Below are 19,274 nucleotides of genomic sequence, written 5' to 3'. Positions count from 1 at the left end.
TTTTTTTTCTCCCCAAATTTTTAACCATGTTGTCTGGATATCCGTTGAGTCCTGTATATTTATGATCCATACTCAGATCTTCCCATGTCTCTTAAGCCACAGTTCAACCCAACACTTTGACATCTCATAAATGAATTTACATAATGCTTCTCTGACTTGGCAACTTATCCCAAACGTGCCTTCCATGCTATTACAATGTTTGCAAGCAAATCCTGAAATAATTCTTCCACAAAATCTTGCTGAACTGTTGAAGATAAGCATGAGAAACTTTTTCCTAGTTTTTATGTCTGCAAATTCAGCTCAAGCCTTCTCTACTTATTTATCGGTAGGGCCCCTTAACTTTGCATACTCTGCAAGATTTTACTGAGTCTATCGACAATATGTTTGTTACTTGAATGTATTCTGCCTAGGTTCTGTCTGTCTGTCTATCTATCTATCTATCTCTTCCCTCCTTTTTGTTTATTTGCCACATGTTCGCATTAACTGTATTTTATTTTATCATAATGCCAAAACTGTAACGCTTGGACTCTAAGCCATCTGATAAAGGGACCACATCTTGATAAACTTTTTGCAAATGCTCAAGGTCAAATCTGCTGCTTCAGTGCCTGGGGAATAATTGATGGTGATGACTTGGGTTTAATATCTCTGGGACACTGGCTCCTAGCAACATTGCTTAAACATTTTGCATTCACTTAGCTTTAAATGTTCCAGCTTTCTTTACTCAGGAAGCTAATGAAAGAGGAACATTAAAGTGAAGGCTAATGATTGTAGAGAAAAGTTATATAGCACATTTCACAGATAATACATGAGACTGTAGCTTCATCTCCTTCTGTCACACATTTATTGTGATCAGAACACAACCTTTTCCAGAATGTCATTTTTCAGATGATATGTCACAGCATGAAAGAGTCTGAAGATTGCATATACTTCCCATTCTTAGCTTGTAACAAGGCAGGAGGAACAGAAGGCCACAAGATCTTGTGGCTGTGATTTATACATGAAGATCAGGGGTGGTGTTTTAAGTTCCTAGGCCAGCACTTAAATCTAAGATTACCTGGAAACTAAACAGGGGAAGGTTAAAAAAAAAAAAAAGGCTATATTATAAACACATCCAGTATCAAAGAAACTCTGAAAGATTTCTCTGGCAATGCTGTGGAAATTCAGCTCAAACTTTATTTGTTTATCTGTTTGATTTTCACTGAGGCCGAGGCTAGAAGAAGCAGAAAGGCAAATATCCCATGTGGTGTCTGTATGTGAGAACTACAGAGAGGCAGGTTAACTGATGAAGTTCATGTGTCAAGGAGAAAATCTCCTTTGAGCCACTTCAGGTCTTGGGAGGTGCCAATCTTCCTGGGCCCTGATATTAAAGTCCTCTGGTTGTGAAACTAGGTCTGGTTGGCAGGATAGAGCAGCAAGTGACATTTTGGAGATGGGCCTAATCTGATGAACAATTAGATCTCATTCCCCTGAAATTTGCCTTTCCAAATATTGCCTATGCTTAAGTCAAGATGAAAAGTCAAACTGTGCAAATGTATCGGCTTAGAAATGAAATGACCTCTAATATGAATTAAAGCAATCCTTCTGTTCATTGGGTCACTGGAAACCTTTTTTCCCTATAAACCACCTGCCCTCACATTCACCCACCCTACTTCCTCCCCTGGCTTTCCATTTATTGACTCACTATGATCAGTCACTCCTTTGATGGGTGTTATTTCTGCTTCAGGGTTACCCATGTTAATATGTATCTAACTGTGGCTTACTTGTAGTTCTCTTGAGTTTGAGAAGTTAGAGGCAAGTGCAGAAGTAAAGAGGTGAAGGAACTCTAAAGGAGACAGTGAGTTTACTACAATCTCATAACAGGGAGACCTTCATTTCACTGGGGATTGGGACCAGTTTTCTGTGAAAAGTGTCAAGTTTCATGGAATCAGATTTGTGAAGGAATTAGGATAAAAATCCTTCGAAGTGTACTTTTAATATAGTGCAACACCCACCAAGGGGAGAGATGTGTGCAATCCTGGGTGAGGAAGGGTTGTTCAAAGGTGTGTGTGAAAGAGTGGGTAGGTGGGAGGACTGTTACAGCTTAAGTATAAACTCCAGTCACAAGATCCACTGAGCCAACACATCAGGAGGCAACCCAGGAAGGGGATAAAATGAAAATGTCCAGCTTTCAATGAACAATCACTCATCATGCCCAGAACAAGGAAGATCTCAAACTGAATGCAAAAAGTCATCATCAGATGCCAGCACTAAGATGACAGAGACATTAGAATTCCCTGAAAAAAGATTTTAAAGCAGCCAAAGTAAAAATTCTTCAACTAGCAATTAATGAACACGCTAGGAAAAAAGTGAATAAAAAAGAAAGTCTCTGCAGAAAGAAACAGAAGAGCCAAATGGAAATTTTAGAACTGAAAATTGCAGTAGCTAAAATAAGTCACTAAATAAAAAACTCCTCAGTGGATGAACTCAACATCAGGAGAGGGAAGAGAGAGTAAAGAAGCAGTGAACTTGAAGACTGAATGATAAAAAGTGCTCAATCTGAACAACAAAGCAAAAACAGACTGAAAAATAAATGAGTAAGTCATGGACCTGTGGCATTCTAATAAAAGATCCCTAATATTTATGTCTTTGAAGTTTCAGAAGGAGAGGCATAAGAGGAAAGGTTGAAAAAAATACTAGAAGATAGTAAATCATCCAAAATTTGGCAAGAGATACAAATTGACTGACTCAGTGAGCTGTGTGAGGAATGAAAACTCGTGTTTACACAACAATGTATTCAGGGATGTTCATAGTAACTTTGTTTGTAATAGCTAAGAACTGGAAACAACCCAGGTGTCTTTCAACAGGTGAATTGTTAAACAAAGTGTGGTGCATACATTCCAGGGAAAATTCTCAGTAATAAAACGAAGTGAACCTGTGATATACACAGCAACCTGGATGAATCTCTAGGGAGTTATGCTCAGTAAAAAAAAAGGCAATCCCCAAAGTTTACATATGTTTGAATCAATTTATATACACTGTTGAGCAGACAAAATGATAAAACTGAAGATGAATGAGTGGTTACCAGGGTTGAGGAGGGATTTAAGACAGGAAGAAAGTGGGTGTGGCTATAAAACATCAACCTAGGGGATCCTTGTGGTGATGGAAGTGTTCTGTCTCTTGAATATATCAATGCCATTATCCTTGATATTGTTTGATAGTTTTTCAAGATGTTACCACTAAAGGATGCAGATTAGTCCGTATTATTTCTTATAATTGCATATGAATCTATAATCATTTCAAGTAAAAAATTTAATTAGAAAAACCCATGAGAAAAAAAATAACTTTATGTAAAGCAATTTACACTTAGAAGACATTAGAAGATATGTAAAAAAGTAAAAGTAAATTTAAAATAAAAATTCCATACCATTATACTTTGCTGTATAACTTTCCAGACATTTTTCTATACAAACAGAAATATGAACATGTTTTTTTCTTTGAAGTAGGATCATACCATATGTAGTCTTCTGTAAACTACTTTTTCCAATTAGATATCTGTGGTAAATATATATTCCATGCCTCCAAATATTCTTCTACCATGTTTATTTTTATGATTGCATAATTTCATAAAGATGAGTGTACCCTCAATGATCTAACAAATTCCCCTTTGTTAAACATTTGGGGATTATTTTCAATTTTTATGTATAATCCTATAGCAAACATCCTTATACATAAATGATTTTTCAGTATTTGCTGTGTCAATGTATATAAATATCTGTAAGGTGTTTAAGAAATTTTGCTCACTTTTGTGTCTCCAATGCCTTAAGTCAGACTTTGTATTTAATAATTAGATGTTTAATAAATAAATGAATAAGATATTGTTAAGTTATTATTCAAATGGTCATATTAATTTAACATTCTTATTTTCCTAAATTTGGGCATTATCATTTAAAAAAATTCTAGCTTATTTAGCTGAAGCATCTCATTATTAAAACCAGTGTATCTTTTTTTGTTTTTACTAGTTAGATGGAATTCTTTTTGAAATGTTGAATGCCCATTTGTGGTTTCTGTTTTATGAGTGTAGACTTTGTGAATTTTGCTCCTGTTTCCATTTGGGAATTTGTGTCTTATATTCAAGAGCTCTTTATGTAATAATACCATTATATTTTTTAATCAATATTGTAAATATTTCCCAGCTTATATTTTGCCTTTTGATGTTTTATACTCACATGCATTTTATATGTTGAACAATACTTACCTAGTAGCATAGTTGAAAAATAATACCTGTTAGCATGCCCTCACCTTGTTTGTGTACATTCACTAAATTTGAGAACTTTCTAAGCATCTTTCATGATGATCAATATTTTCCTCTTGGAACACACCTAGATGGAGTATTAAACAGAAAACTGTCTTCTTAAGTTATAATATTACTATATTTTTAAATCAAGGTTTAAGATTATAGATAATGTAGTCCTTAATGTCCTGTAGATGTTCTATAATGTCCGGTAGATTAATAGTCTTTAAATCTATCTAGTGGTAGAAAGATCAGGGTGTCTTCTGGGCTTTTGTTTAATCTCAGGGGGACTGTCATCAAACTCAATTGCCAATTGAAATCTGAATCTTTATAAAAAGGAATTCAGATAGAGATTGCCTTCAGAAATATATTTACAGCATTCAAGGTACAGACAAACATTATAAGTTTTTCTGTCCTCTTTAATTGTGTTCAATGAAACTTCTGTCCATATAATCACAGAAGACATAAATTGATGAGTAATCATCTCAGTTAAAGAGAAAATCATGGCATCAAACTCTTTTCTTAACCATAATCCAGTATTTTGCAAATTGTTGTCTACTGACACTTCCATCAGAAACTCCTGGTATACCTCTATCTTTGGAACAACCAAAGTCTTCAGATTCTGAGGGTAGACTAGGATTCCTCATTTGTAAGAAGCTCCCCAGATAATTCTTATGCAAACTACGAACTGGAGAAGAGTTGCCACAGATCTATTGCCAAATGGCAGAGTATTGGCTGTCTAAGTAAAATTTTGTTCTTTGTTTATAGACTTTAATTTCTCACTAGGTAGTAATTAGTGTGTTCTTAGGTCCTCATCAACCTGGGAGATGAATGTAAAACGGAGGTTCAAAGTGGCCATTTCTTTCCTAAACACTCTCTCCTCGCCAATTTTAGGGGCATTAAGAACATCAGACTGGCCTGATGAGGCCAGAGAGTCAAGGAGACCGAGATGAAATGAGAAGCAGTGTCATTACTGGTTCCCAGGAAAGATCGGCACATCTGGTGTGTGCTGCAGACTTCACTGGAGGGCCTGGGGTAGTGGGTAGAAGCTGGTGGAGGAGCTTGTGGGAGGAGTGGTGAGGGTGAGGAGCACGGCTTCTGGAAACAAGCTGATACTTGTAAACCATGATCAAGGAGAAACTCAGCAATTTCAGGCCATTTATCAGTAGATTTTTGAAAAAAGAGCAAAGTCTTGTCAGGAAAACAGGTGTGTGTGTGTGTATGTCTGTGTGTATGTGTATGTGTGGGAGGTACAGAGATGATGGCAGGAATATTGGGCAGAACCAGATGATATCTAAATAATTCTGAAATCTATGCTTCAGGCACGTTTCCTGATGTCCCAATATCAACTGAGCGTCTTTAAGACTGTGCCCTAGAGAACTGGGTACTCCCATTACTTTCACTCGTGTTCAGCTGACTTTTGTGTTTGGTTGATGGGTAGCTGGCAGTGTGGAGATGACACTTATTTCTTAGCTGGATGAAAGCGAGGACCTGCCTTTCTGCTACAGTAGATAGATGAGCGTTTATATAGGAGAATGCTCTCTTCTTAAGAGTTCTCTCTCTGTCTGTCTCTCTCTCTTCATATGTATTTCTAAATGCCTTCAACAATTATAATGCCATTCTCCACAAATTTCTATCAATAAGTTAAGACTTGAATGCTTATTATATAGATTATATCATGTAAAATTTATTGTATATATTATTACATAGATATATTATGAAATAGATGACTATTGTGCAGATTAGAAGATTAGAAGCCTGGAGCCTCACAAAGTCAAGCCGTTTTTATTAGGTTGCACAGCTCGGTAAAGTGGAAACATGGAGCAGAGCCCAGACCTTCTGGCTCCAAGGGATTGCGTCCAACAGACATGACAATTCTATTTGCACGGTGTCTGGCACATTGTAGGTGCTCAAAATATATTGTTGAGTAAATGAATAAATGTCTAGAAGTCTTTGGGTGATGACCTGATTACCTCATTCTTTTTTTCCCTTTGTTTTCATCTGCTGTATCAGCCGAGTCAGGTACTCAAATTTTTCTCGTAACAAAATCCCTGAGTCACCTTTTGCCCCTTTGGGGACGGTCTATAGTTTCTCCATCAAGCTCTTTACTAGCCTGGCCAGGGAGCAAATGTTTTTATTGGAACAGCATGAAATGTGACATTACTCATAGATTCTGGCAGAAAATTAGTGGTAGTGAAAACAAGCTCAGCACAGCTGGGCAAGATTGCACCTCCTCCCGGGAAGCAGTGAGCCCAGGGACTGCGGGGAGCCATAACGGTCTAATGACAGCTAATGGTGAGGAAACGAAGGGCCTGCTGCCCATAAATCAATCCAAACACCGGGATGGCTAATGAAATGCTCGAGAGATGCTTGAGCTCATCTGAGCATTGTTCGTGGGTGTTTGTCTCTTACTGGACCATGATTTTTCTGTTACATAAGGAAAAAATATATATAATAGTCTGTACTACATGGAAAGTCTTAGAGGGCTGAGATATTTGCAGGTTAGCAGAGAAATGGAGAAATACGAGTCCCACCATCACATTCCAGAGCTCCAAATCATGATTCATTTATTGCCTAGGATTTGTTCCCCTATTTGAAGTATTTGTCAAAATCAAGGATGGCTCCAGGTTTTAGTCCTGGTCTAGTTTCTCTTTATATGCAATGAACAACGAGGCAGAAGATTTAAGATAACACGAGACTAGAGTTTAATCGAAGGCTTATACAATTGCCTTTTCATTCTCCATTCCGACCAATGTTACTAGCGCTTCTGATATCACAACACTGGTTTCAGTCTTCCCTGTGCTTGCAAGGTTCTCTTGTTTCAAATATTTCCCTTTTAGAAAGAATCAAAATAGAAGGGTTGACTGTAACCGCAGAAAGCTTCAAAGGTGGGATTTGTCCAATGCTTTTAATAGTTTCCGCTGGAGCAGAAATGATTGGCAACCATGATGCACAATCAAAACCCCATGACTCACCTGAGGCAGATGCAAGGGCAGCCTTTTCTCTTTCTGTGCTTTCATAGAAATATTCAACAAGGGGTTGGCACAGCTTGTAAACACTCATTTCTAATGTGAGCTTTGCAAGCAGGATGTGTTATATTTGTAGAAATAGTATAAAACGTCTCCTGGAAAAAAGAAAACACACATATCTTGAGATGATTTACTTGAGAATAATAGTTAACAGTTATAACATATTATTTCTGGGGTTTTTTTCATAGTGTAATTTTACCTTTTTTGGAAATATATGGTGAGAATCGGAAAGCTTTGGACTGATGGGACATTTGCCCAAGGGACTCGTGGAAGATGCCCACATATGAAATTATAACCACTACCTTTTTAGGATTGAAAATGATGCTGAGATGTTCATGAGAGACTCCATTGAAGCCTTGCTTGTGATCTCTCTGTTGATAGAAGTCTTTTGTGCATTGTCGCTCCCTCTGTTCCTAGGGGAGAGGTACCAAGTGGACAAGCTGTTACAGAGATTGGAATGCAAAGTGGGAACTTCCTGGGACAATTATATGACTCTTCCGGTTGCTAGATTAATCTCTTGGTTTTCAGACAGAGGTGTTTGACATTGTTTGTCTGCCTTCAGCACACCCCAAACACCCCATTCTCTGTGACAGTTTACGTCACGGGAGTGTGGGAATGAGCTGTAGCCATGAATGTTAAGACTAGAAGAACAGGATCATGACCCAGGGAAGAGGGCCGTGGTTTACCATAGAGACAAAGCAGAGAAGAAAAACAAGATCACACCAGAAGAAAATATGACAGCTGTTTTGGCAAAATCCCATTCTCATAGCAATAATAGTAAGGGGGACTGTCCCTGATGGCTCTAGCCAAGGTTGCTCCAGAGATGTCCCTTTCATTTTTAACTAGCCCTGACTTCTGCACTTCATCTCAGAATCATTCTATTCTATCAACTGGTTTTGTCTGTTTGTCATTCTGTTTGTCAACTTTTTCATGCCCAACCATTTAGCCTCAGCCCTATCAAGAGTAACATACCAGTCTGAGTGACCATGAATCTTCCTTTAAACAAAACGAAGCAATAGCTCACCCTGGCCCCAGGCTTTTCTTTATTTTCTGTCTTATTACTTACAAATCCACCCCATTATTGCCACAGATAAAACTAGAAGAAAACTCAAAGGGAAGGTAGCTGAGATTTTTCACTTCTAGACCTCTAACTTTTGGCTCTTCAGTGCCCCAGGAAAAGAGCCTCTGATCTTGCTATTTTGAACACATTGCTTTTCCTCAGATCTGGGCAGAGAATTTCCAAGGGCAAAGGACTTCCAGTTTCGTGACAGCTGAAATGAGTGTTTCCCATCTCGTTCTCCAGTCGATGTCTACCTGGAAAGGTCAACAGATATTTGGCCTTCTTGCTTGTCATTCATGCATTGAGGGCTCAGAGTCAGAAAAAAATATGTGATTTGCACCATGACACAAGGGAGGGTGCTGGTTACTTAAGATATTTGAGTATAATGTATATGTGGGTGGGGCTTCCTGGATCTAATGATGTGTATATCTTACATCACAGAGGGATGGGGTTTTACTAGAAAGGACTATTACCCAAAGGCCTTCTCTGAAACTGCATGAAATCAAAGAGTGAGATCTGAAAAAGCAAATTTTCAAATGAAAAAAAGTCCTACCTTAAGTAAACAAGGATTTCTGGTCGTTTACCCATTATTCAAATGACCAGATAGAAGGTATCAAGAGTGATAAACTTGCCCTCTTCTTCCAGGTGATAAACAAATTCCTTCTTTTTTGGGGGGAGGTGGGGAAAGTAATTAGGTTTATTTGTATTTTTTTAATTAATTTTTTTAAGGGCGGTACTAGGGATTGAACCCAGGACCTTGTGCATGCTAAGCATGTGCTCTACCACTGAGCAGTACCCTTTCCCAACAAATTCCTTCTTTGTGTTATTTACTTACAAAGAAATAAGTACCTAATATTTCTATCAAAGTGAGGTTGACATGTTCTGACCAGTGCCAGGATCATAAACCCAATACAGTCAGAATCTTTTATCCTGCCCTAAAAGTTCCACTTCTGGGTGACCTGGGCCATGCTCTGAGAAATGTCTGGCAAAACTAACTAATCTCTGGAGGTCATAAATAAAGACACTGAGGCTTGCTGAGAAACGTAGCTCCTCCCCGGAGTAGCTGGGAATCGGTGATAACGAACCACAATAACCTGAGCTTAGAAATGGATTTGAATTTTTTTATTATACATTTTGCAATTTTGGCAGTTTTGAAGGTAAAAGTGTGTCAAAGGGTAATGTGTCTCAAGGACAGTCAGCGCTAAATCAATATTAATTAAATAGGCTTATTCTTATTTAACAAAGCACTGAAGTGTGGAGGAAGGGATCTGCTGTGACCATTTTCTTTTGCCATCTGTCAGGTAAGGTAAGACCTCCAAGTCCCATACATCAGCATTTTAAAAATATAGCCAATTTTCAGCTCAAGTTGCTTACTTAATGATGTGTTTATTATGATTTATCAGAGATAAAGTTGTATTATTAAGCAGAAGGAAAGAGCACCTATGAAGACATTAGAAGTTTTGAAGCAAGAAAAAAAAGTGGGGTTAGTTCTTCTTTAAAAATTTTTTTCAATTTTATTAAAATATGAAACCCCAAAAGGTGTGACGGCACATAGGATTGAGATAATAAATGCTATCTTTGCCATGAAATGTATCAGAGAAATCATTTGTGGGCCAGCTGTGTTATGGAAATGCAGCTGAATAGTCTTTGTCTGTCCATTTCACATCTATTATGGACCGTTGTCCACTACTCCACACTTAGTATCAGATAAAGCACGGAAAGGAAAAAGAAAGTTTCGTGGAAAGTAAAAAATAAAAACAAAAACAAAAAGACATCTCGTCAAGTCATCACATCCTTTCGAAGGTGTAGTTATCTTAATGGAGTGGTCACTAAGACTGGAACTTCACTTCTGATGAAGATGTCACTAAAATCCGGGAAAAGTGGTGAGGACGGATCCCAAGAGCCATAAGAACAAAGCTCATTGTAAACATGGTTGGTCCTTTTGCCAACCATGGAACTTGAGAAGATCATTCTGAGCTTTTTACAGATAAAAGTGTATCAAATTTTATTAGAACCACCCCCATGGCACTCCGCAGGGTACTGACTTACCTAGTGTTAAACTCTTGTCTCAATTGAAAAGTTAGGAGTCCCTTACTTAGGGGCCTGACTTCCTACCCTGCTTCTGTCTCCTTTGACCTTGTGCTCCTGACATCAAATACAAGCCGATTTTGAATTTCATTATCTCACTTAAGAAAAGTACATATATTGGAACTAATTCAGAATCTATTTTTATATCCTGGCTCCTATCACCATAGCAAAGAGTGATAAATTGTAATTCTCACCGTCAATGACATGATAATCTAACAGGAGATATCTGACAGTTAAACAAATAAATATATGCACTTTGGTGGGGTGAAAATGCAATAAATGCACTTTGAGGAGGGTAGAATGTTTTTTGACCTCAGAGGGAAGATTTCTCTGCCTAGGCATGGAAAGAAGGAAGCATAGTCTTAAATACTGTTTCCAAATATAGGGTTTTAGTCACTTCTGAGATAGACTTGGAATTGAGTTAATACAGGGATAAAGGGGTCCCTGTCAAAATGTTAGTTTTCCCATGTGAAAAATGTTTCCATAGAGATACCAACTTTTGACAGGCATTTTCTGAGAGTGGGTTGTTTCGCAACAAAAGACATAATAACATTTATCTGAGAAAAGTCCTAATATGTTCCTTTATTACCACCCTTCCATCCTTACCCCATGTTACAGGGAGTTTCTAGCACAGTTTGAAGTCTTTAGGTTCTGATGAATATATTCTTTCAATTATGGTAGTTATTTTCTCTGATTTCTACCTAAAATAACCCACTTTAGTGACCAAGGATGGTTGTCCAGTTTGGAGGCCACAGCACTCCATACTAGAGTTGATCAATTCTTGATTTAGGCCTAACATTTGCAAATCTTACTGAAACCAAAATAAGTGATAATGGAACATGATAGTGTCTACCGCATGCAAGTACAACTGTGACACTGCCTTTCAAAGAGATCTAGTTGTATAGAAGCTTTGCTTCGGGACAGATGCATGAACCACACGATGAAATTCTATGGGATTTCCCATCTAAAATTTTTGCAAAATTGAAACCCTTCTGTCCCCCTCTTTGAAGATAAAACAGGAAAACAGCTTATAAAATGTGTATAGAAACTAACTTTGTGCTCATGTCACACCTTCAACATTAAACACTTCATAGCTCGAGAAAGATAAGAGAGCCAAGAAGCTGAGGATTTTCTGAATATTTGACTATCTCATTTGCATTTTTACTGTCATAAAGGAACAATCCAGATTCAGTAAGAATCCAGAGAAATGCGTTCACCTGTCTTATGGGATGGCATGGATGATCATGAGAGATAATATTTTGGGACTGAAGGTCAAATTAAGCACCACTGGTTGGATAGTGCCCATATCTGTTGTGACATGAAGGGACCTGCAGATACTGGAAAATCACAGATGCTCAAACCATGATGGGAATCCCTTTAATGTATCACCTTGTGCGATGGACTTAATTGTGCTTCCTCACAATTCATACGTTAAAATCCTAACCCCTAATGTGACTGTATTTGGAGATGGGGCTTGAGGCGGTAATTACAGTAAGTGAAGTCAGAAATTGGGATCTTAACCTGATAGGATTGGTGGCCTTATAAGAAGAACAAGAGATAAATCTCTCTCTCTCCGTGTGAGAAAAGCCCTTGTGAGCACACAGCAAGAAGGTGGCCAACCGCAAGCCTGGAAAAGAATTCTCACCAGAACCCAACCATGCTAGCACCCTGATCTTGTAATTCCAGCCTCCAGAGTGGTGGGGAAATCAAATTCTGTTGTTTAAGTTATCCAGTCTATGTATGGTATTTTGTTATGCCAGCCTGAGCTGGCGAACACACCTTGTCTTTAAAAGGTACAAATCCCTTCTAAGGAAACACATTCATACCTGTATTTTGATCATTTGAGCAATTGCTAATTCAATTTCGTGTTGTAAATTGCCTTCCTTGGAGCAGCATACACCTACAACCTTATAGTAGCCCTGGCAGACTTGCGACTTGCGTTTATCCTTCACTGACCTTGTAACAGCTCAAGTGTCTTGAACTTACAACTTTTTGTCCCTGACTACTTCCCATCCATGAATAACCACCGAGAGACCAACCAAAGCTTCAGACAGTCCCTCTAGACTATTCACAAATGTCAGGTAATTGATAAATGGTGTAAAAGTGAGCAATAGCAGAGCATCTTTGGTTGATACTTGGCAGCTTTCCATGTACGATTCTGGATGGAGAAACCTCACTTTCTATGAAATACTTGGTATCAGGTGGTGAGAACACATCCCACAACCTGACAAATGTATGGTTTGAAGGAGTAAAAGAATCCCTTCTGAAAAATGTATCACTTTGAAACTTTTTAGAATGTGGCGTATATTCAAAGTAAGTAAAAGTAAACACTTTCACCAACACTAGAGCAACGTAAATCCTGAAAGGCTTTAAAACGGCAGTGGAGGTTAACCCTTTATCAAATATATGATTTGCAAATATTGTCTTCTCTTTTGTAGCTTGCTGTTTCATTTTGTTGATGGTTTCCTGTACTGTGTGGAAACTTTTTAGTTCGATGTAGTCCAACTTGTTTATTTTTGTTTTTGTTACCATTGCTTTTGGTGTCAAATTAAAAAAAACCTCTACCAAGGCTGATGTCAAGGAGCTTACCCTCTATGCTTTTTTCCTAGGAGTTTTATGGTTTCAGGTCTTATGTTCAAGTCTTATTCTGTTTTGTGTTGATTTTTGTGTATGGTGCAACATAGGGGTCCAGTTTCATTCTTTTGCATGTGACTGTCTACTTTTCTAAACATCATTTATTGAAGAAACTGTCCTTTTCTCACTGTATATTCTTGGCTCCTCTGTCATAAATTATTAAATGATTGGGCTTATTTCTGGGCTCTCTATTCTGTTCCATTGCTCTGTTTATTATTATATCAATGCCATACTGCCTTGATATATCTGATTAGGGGTTAATATCAAAAATATATAAAGAACTCATACAACTCAATAGCAAAAAAAAAAAAACTGATTAAAAAATGGCAAAGAAAACTGCTTAGACATTTTTCTAAAGAAGACATACAAATGGCCAACAGGAAAATGAAAAGGTGATCAAAATCTCTGATAATCAGGGAAATGCAAATCAAAACCAGAATGAGATATCACTTCACACCTGTTAGAATGGCTATTATCAAAGAGACAGCTGGTAAATGTTGGCACAGATGTGGAGAAGAGGGACCCCTTGTGCACTTTTGGTGGACATGTACATTGGTTTAGCCGCTGTGGAAAACAGTGTGAAAGTTCCTCAAAAAATTAAAAATAAAACTAACACATGACCCACAATCCCACTTCTGGGTATGTATCTGAAGGAAATGAAAACAAGATATTGGAGAAATATCTGCATTCCCATGTTTATTGCAGAATTATTTACAATAGCCAAGATACGGAAACAACCTAGGTGTCTATTAATGAATGAAGGGATCAAGAAGATGTGATATGTACACATATATATGACATACATCTAAGTGATATTTAACCATGAGAAAGAAGAACATTGAGGGCATGATACTAAGCACGGTGTTATTTACACGTGAAATCTGAAAAACAGAAAAATGTCAAACTCATAGAAACAGAGAATGAAAAAGTGGTTTCCAGGGGCTGGTGGTAAGAGGGAGAGGCTGGTAAAAGATTACAAACTATTAGCTATAAAATGACATAAGGTCTGAGGACCTGATGTAAAACATGATTATAGTTGATAACACTGTATTGCATAACTGAAATTTGCTAAGGAAGTAGAACTTAAAAGTTCTCAGACACACACAAACATACGTGAGGTGATAGATATGTTCATTTTAATTAACTAGACCAGGGGATTCTTTCACAATGTATACATAGGTCAAATCATCACAATGGACAGTTTAAATACCTTATAATTTTAAAAATTATATCTCAGTAAAGCTAAAATAAAAGTAATTAATTAATCTTAAAATGGCGATGGGGGAATATTATGATCCAAAGATTTATTTGATTTAAAGTATTTGACCTGATGATTTACGACTGAAGAAGTTACCGATTTATACGCTGAGGGTACTATTTGTCCTGGAACCACAACTCTGGAGATAAATATACTTCTGTAGTACTACTAAGATTCTTTAACTTAAGCCATATTCGTTATTTCTAAATCTACGTTTTTCATTTTAATTGTATTCAGGAGATTCCCTGGATGCGAAAAGAACTCAGTTAAGGAGATGTCAGCTGGGGAGATTCGGATGATGGTGCATAGTCGCGGTGTCTGCCAGGTGAGAGGGCTGGGGCATTTAGATAATGAAATCAACATCGATCTGTTTGCCTAGGATGAAGGTTTGAAATTGAACGGGTGATATTTTTTTTTTCTTTGTTGCTGACTTTTTCTTCTGAGTTTCTGTTCCTCATAAATTGTCTACCTTATTGCTCATCTATTTTACCTAGTTATTTAAATAAGAAACTTGAGGTCTTAAAATCTCAATCTTCACAGACATCGGTCCCCGTCACACAGGTTTCAGTCACCCTCTGCTTTTCATCTACCCTTTACAACCTAGCTCTAAAACTACCATGATCCCTTGTCCTGAATACCCGTCTTCTTACTACAATATCAGTTTCTGCTCTGGCCTCTCCACTCCAGTCTTTAAACCTCAGCCAGAATGGTACAGTTTGACTGATCAGATCCCTCCCATGCTGAAGGCCTTTCATTGGACTCTCAGGCTAATACACAGAATTCTTAATATAAGTTACTGGGCTCAGAGTATCTCGCCAGCATCATTAATATTAACAAATGAGTAATGACTTCAGCTTCTTCATTTTTTTCACGATATTATTTCTTAGGTCAAAAAGGAAGCTACTATAAAATAATACTCTGTTAATAAAGAAATTCTTGTTTGAAGTTTGGCAAACTCTTAGATTTCATATTGGCATATTTTTTGCTATTCAATTCAAGTGAAAAAAAATCCTCTCGGTCTTTATATCTCTACTTGTGCAAATAGGCATCTGGAGAGATTGGAAACTAATATTAATAATGGTTTTAGGGACTAAAACTGTGGTCAGCTTTTGCAAGAGGGAAGGAAATGGATCAAGGACAGCTTTTCTTTTCATTCTCTGATTTTCTATACTGTTTGAATGTTCTAATATTCATACCGTGTGAGTATTTGTCAACAGAGGTTATCCGAGCTGGAACTCAGAGCAAACTTTGTATTTTTATCTTTGTACAGTTTGTCATATTTCATATGCAGGTTATATTTGGATTTGGATACCTTTAAAAAGAAACAGATCTAAGTATAGAATATAATTAAAACTAAAAGTAGTAAAACAAAAATTAAATAATACAATAAATAACCAAAGATTTAAAATAAAAAGTAGACACAGTAACACAGATCTTATGTGATTGGAGCGAGTGAGTGGAGGACTAATATTTTTGAGCATTTAGTATATTTTAGGAATTTAAAATCTCTTTTAAGTTACTGATACACAAATGAATAAAATGACTAAAGGGCATAAATATAGAATGTAAAGATAACATGTGAAGGCAGATGTATAATTGAAATATATTAAAATTCAAATAGAATAAGGACAAAGAAAACAAAACAAGACAGAAACTCTAAGGATTAGGAGATTTAAAAGAACAAAGAGTTAAGATAAGCTAAAGCAAATAAAAGGAGAAATATTTACACAAAGAGTACATTACATATCTACAGAAACAAAATTAAATTTACTTAAAATAGACAAGTCATAAGAAATGAAAAATGACTAGTAAATGTAACAAAAGACTAGATCAAAATGGAATATACTGATAAAATATGATGAAAAGTGCTAAAACTATGAAATATCATAAGAGAATGACTAGATAAAAATCTAAAAAAGAAAATATAAAAAACAGTCTGAGATTACATATTTTATTAATTGTTAAAGTTAACTAAAAGGGAACAGGTCCCCAAAATGCACAGAGTGTGCAGGTTTAGATAATACACCTGCTAGCTGTTTGCTTTTCATACTGATAATAAATGAGGACGAATTCAATCTGGACACTTTCTCCTGTGTCAGTCATTCCAGAATACAAACAAACAAACAAAAAGAAAATGCATAGCAGGGAGATAAATTGTAAAGCAAATACTAAAACAGCAACAAAAATCAATGATTGCTTCAGTGTTAATTCTTAAAGTCCAGAGCAGGGAAAAAGGAAACATGCATAAGAGAAATAAAACAGTATCTTAAAAGTCAATAGTATAATGAAGTATTGTGAAATGTAAAAACATTCAATCACAAAGGAAGTGAGATAATGACAATAACATGAAAAATAAGCCGAATTACTAGAAATCAAATAATGGTAAACAGTAAGTGCTTAAAACTAAGCAGGCGACAGGTGGTTGAAAGCAGAACATTCAATGAGGCAGATGGACAACGTCCAAATTCTAACAGCTTCCTAGTATGAAAATACCAAGACAAAGAACGTGTTGTTTTATTTCCCCTTTATTTCTGGTGAGGTTAGTGGAAACCGTGGATATGGACTCCAGGGATTGGGGGAGCCAGGACGGAGCTTAGTTTCTTGCAATAAGAAAGGGGCGGGGAAGAACAGTGAAGATCGGAGCCTGAGGTCCAGAGCTGCGTGGGAATTATAGTTGCCAGGTTGGGAGTTCCGATAGCTGGAGTCCTAAACACTAACAGCCAAAGAAGTATTTGGGGGAGAACAGATGTATCTGCTGTTGGTTGTTATTAAATTGCTTGTTTTGCGGTGTGGAATGGAACCCACTCGTCTTCATCTTGAACAGACACCTGCACACACGCACACACATGCACACACACAGACCACTAATGATTTGGGAAAGAGTTTGTTTGGAAACACTGAGCACCCTGCATCCATCTCATCTTCACTTTGGCCCTAAGGAAGTAGGGATCATTAATTTCCCCATTCTACAGATGAAGAAAGTGAGTCATAGGGGGGTTAAGAAATGTGCCCAGGATTATAGAACTGTGTTGCAAACCCGTGCAGTTAATGCCAAACTCTCTACTCTGTCAAGTAGTCCATGATTGGAATAGCTTAAAACCAGAGGTTCCCCATGGGAAACCATCCCTATCAAGCTTAGAGTTCAGAATTTGAAGGTCCCTCTGCTCTATTTTCCTTCAGACCTCAAACAGAAGTCTTATTCTTGCTTTAAAACAAAGATAAAATGGGAAAGCATTCAAAGTCTCCTTGAGAATATTTATACTACAACTTTGGTCAGATTATTTAGGGACTCAGTTTTTGTGTTTTCACTTCCTCTTGGGTTCCTCCTTCATCCTGGGGAGGGAAAGTTACCACCTTTCTAGCATACGATGGCATGTCTTGGCACAGCAGGGATCAACTCTCAATTACTGGAAGATGCTAAGCTTCTTTAAATACATGACAACACAGAAGACCAGTCTCTTCTTCGCTTGGCACCTTCCAAAGCCTTTAGAGAGAGTTTAGCTAATTAGCCAGGATTGTAAAACCCCCAGTGATTTGGTGGCTCATTTCATTTCAGATCAACACCCCACTCTGGTTGGAAGTCATTTGTCCAAGGCTTATCCAACTCGTTGGCTGAGGAGATGGATGTCTCTTTCTGCAGCGAAGTGAGTTGGCTTTCCACCCTGACAGCTGGTTCCTTGACTTGCTCACGGGTTTTTACATGACTGCTGTCTCTGCAGAGTCCAACGCCCTGCTCACTTGTTCCAGGCTTATGTTTAATGAGGAGTGTAAAGGCAAAGTAAGGAGAAATGAATTGTGAAGGAAAATACGGCAAAAGATGTAGGGTTGTCTTTCTAAATTCTGGCTCATGGTATTGCCTTTTAATCACAGCCTAATACCCCATACCTGCCCCTGCCCGTAAGTCAGAACTTGCATTCTCCATCTTGGCCTTCCATGGCCATGAACAGCCTTCCGTAATCTGCTCCGTCCTTTGCACTTGTAGCTCTTGATGATCACACTGTTCTCTACAAGTATTTCACCAGGCAAAAGAGTGTCTTTTACTCTATGGATCCCCCACCTCACCCCACTTCTCTGCCTTTACTCTGTTCCCCTGACATGATCATCCAGGCATTTTCTTCATCCAGCTTTTGCTTGAATTGTATATGTAGCATCTCATCTCCAGGTGAGGACCTCACACTTGGCAGAAGAGCAGCTGTTTAAGACAAGAGAGTCTTGTCCTGGACCCACATGTACCTGTGCTTCAGGGCCCCAAAGTCCCGGAAATGCAATTAGCAGTTCTCTTTACCCAGGGCAGTGTTGGTGGGCTAAGTACTTCTAAACTGTTAATTTGGCAACAGGTGCCACAATCCCTCCTACTCTCTGACCCCTTAACGTGGACAGTAGGACCTGCCAGCCAGGAGGATCCAGCTGGGATTTTGAAGTGAAGCTTCTCTTGCTGGAGCCTAAGTGATGCATTCAACCCAAACATCTGCAGAGAAAACTTGTTTCCATGCCGAGATGAATTCCCCTTAATGGGAAGTACAACTACACTCTCAGAAACGACTTTAAACCCCACTCTGAGTCCTGTCTTCCTTCCCATTTACACTCATAATCTTCTCAGTCCGCCTTCTAGTTGGCAGATCCACACATCCCTGCTAACCGTTACACCTGCTCCCTTGGCTTCCTTTGGCCATGACCACCCCAATCTGCCCACCATCCCAAGTTCTGGGACCCCACTAAGTGGGGGGAGTAAAACTGTAATGTAGTGAGGTCCAGCATGCAGTCAACACACTGGGAGTTTTAAAATAATAAAGGATGGAAGATTTTATACATTTGGAACTGTAAGGAAACAGATCATAAACACCTACGCACAGTACATCCAAGAAATGGAAAATTAGTTGAGCCTCCTCCTCAATCAATTGCATCACTTGGAGATCCTCCCCGCAAAGTGTGCCC

At 37.9% G+C, this 19,274-nt stretch overlaps 1 long non-coding RNA gene across 2 annotated transcripts in view; it reads left to right on the top strand.

Annotated features, from left to right (window-relative positions):
- LOC135321865 (uncharacterized) overlaps nucleotides 1-19,274 on the top strand; it is a 143,450-nt gene that overhangs the window by 13,468 nt on the left and 110,708 nt on the right. For both annotated transcript variants that reach the window (XR_010382044.1, XR_010382043.1), the window contains exon 2: nucleotides 14,577-14,664. This is a non-coding gene — a long non-coding RNA (uncharacterized LOC135321865). The remainder of the gene's footprint in view (nucleotides 1-14,576; nucleotides 14,665-19,274) is intronic.

The sequence above is a fragment of the Camelus dromedarius genome, chromosome 8 (assembly GCF_036321535.1).
Source record: "Camelus dromedarius isolate mCamDro1 chromosome 8, mCamDro1.pat, whole genome shotgun sequence".
Lineage (NCBI taxonomy): Eukaryota > Metazoa > Chordata > Mammalia > Artiodactyla > Camelidae > Camelus > Camelus dromedarius.
Note: the sequence above shows the minus strand (reverse complement) of the source record. Positions and strands in the feature narration are given on the sequence as shown.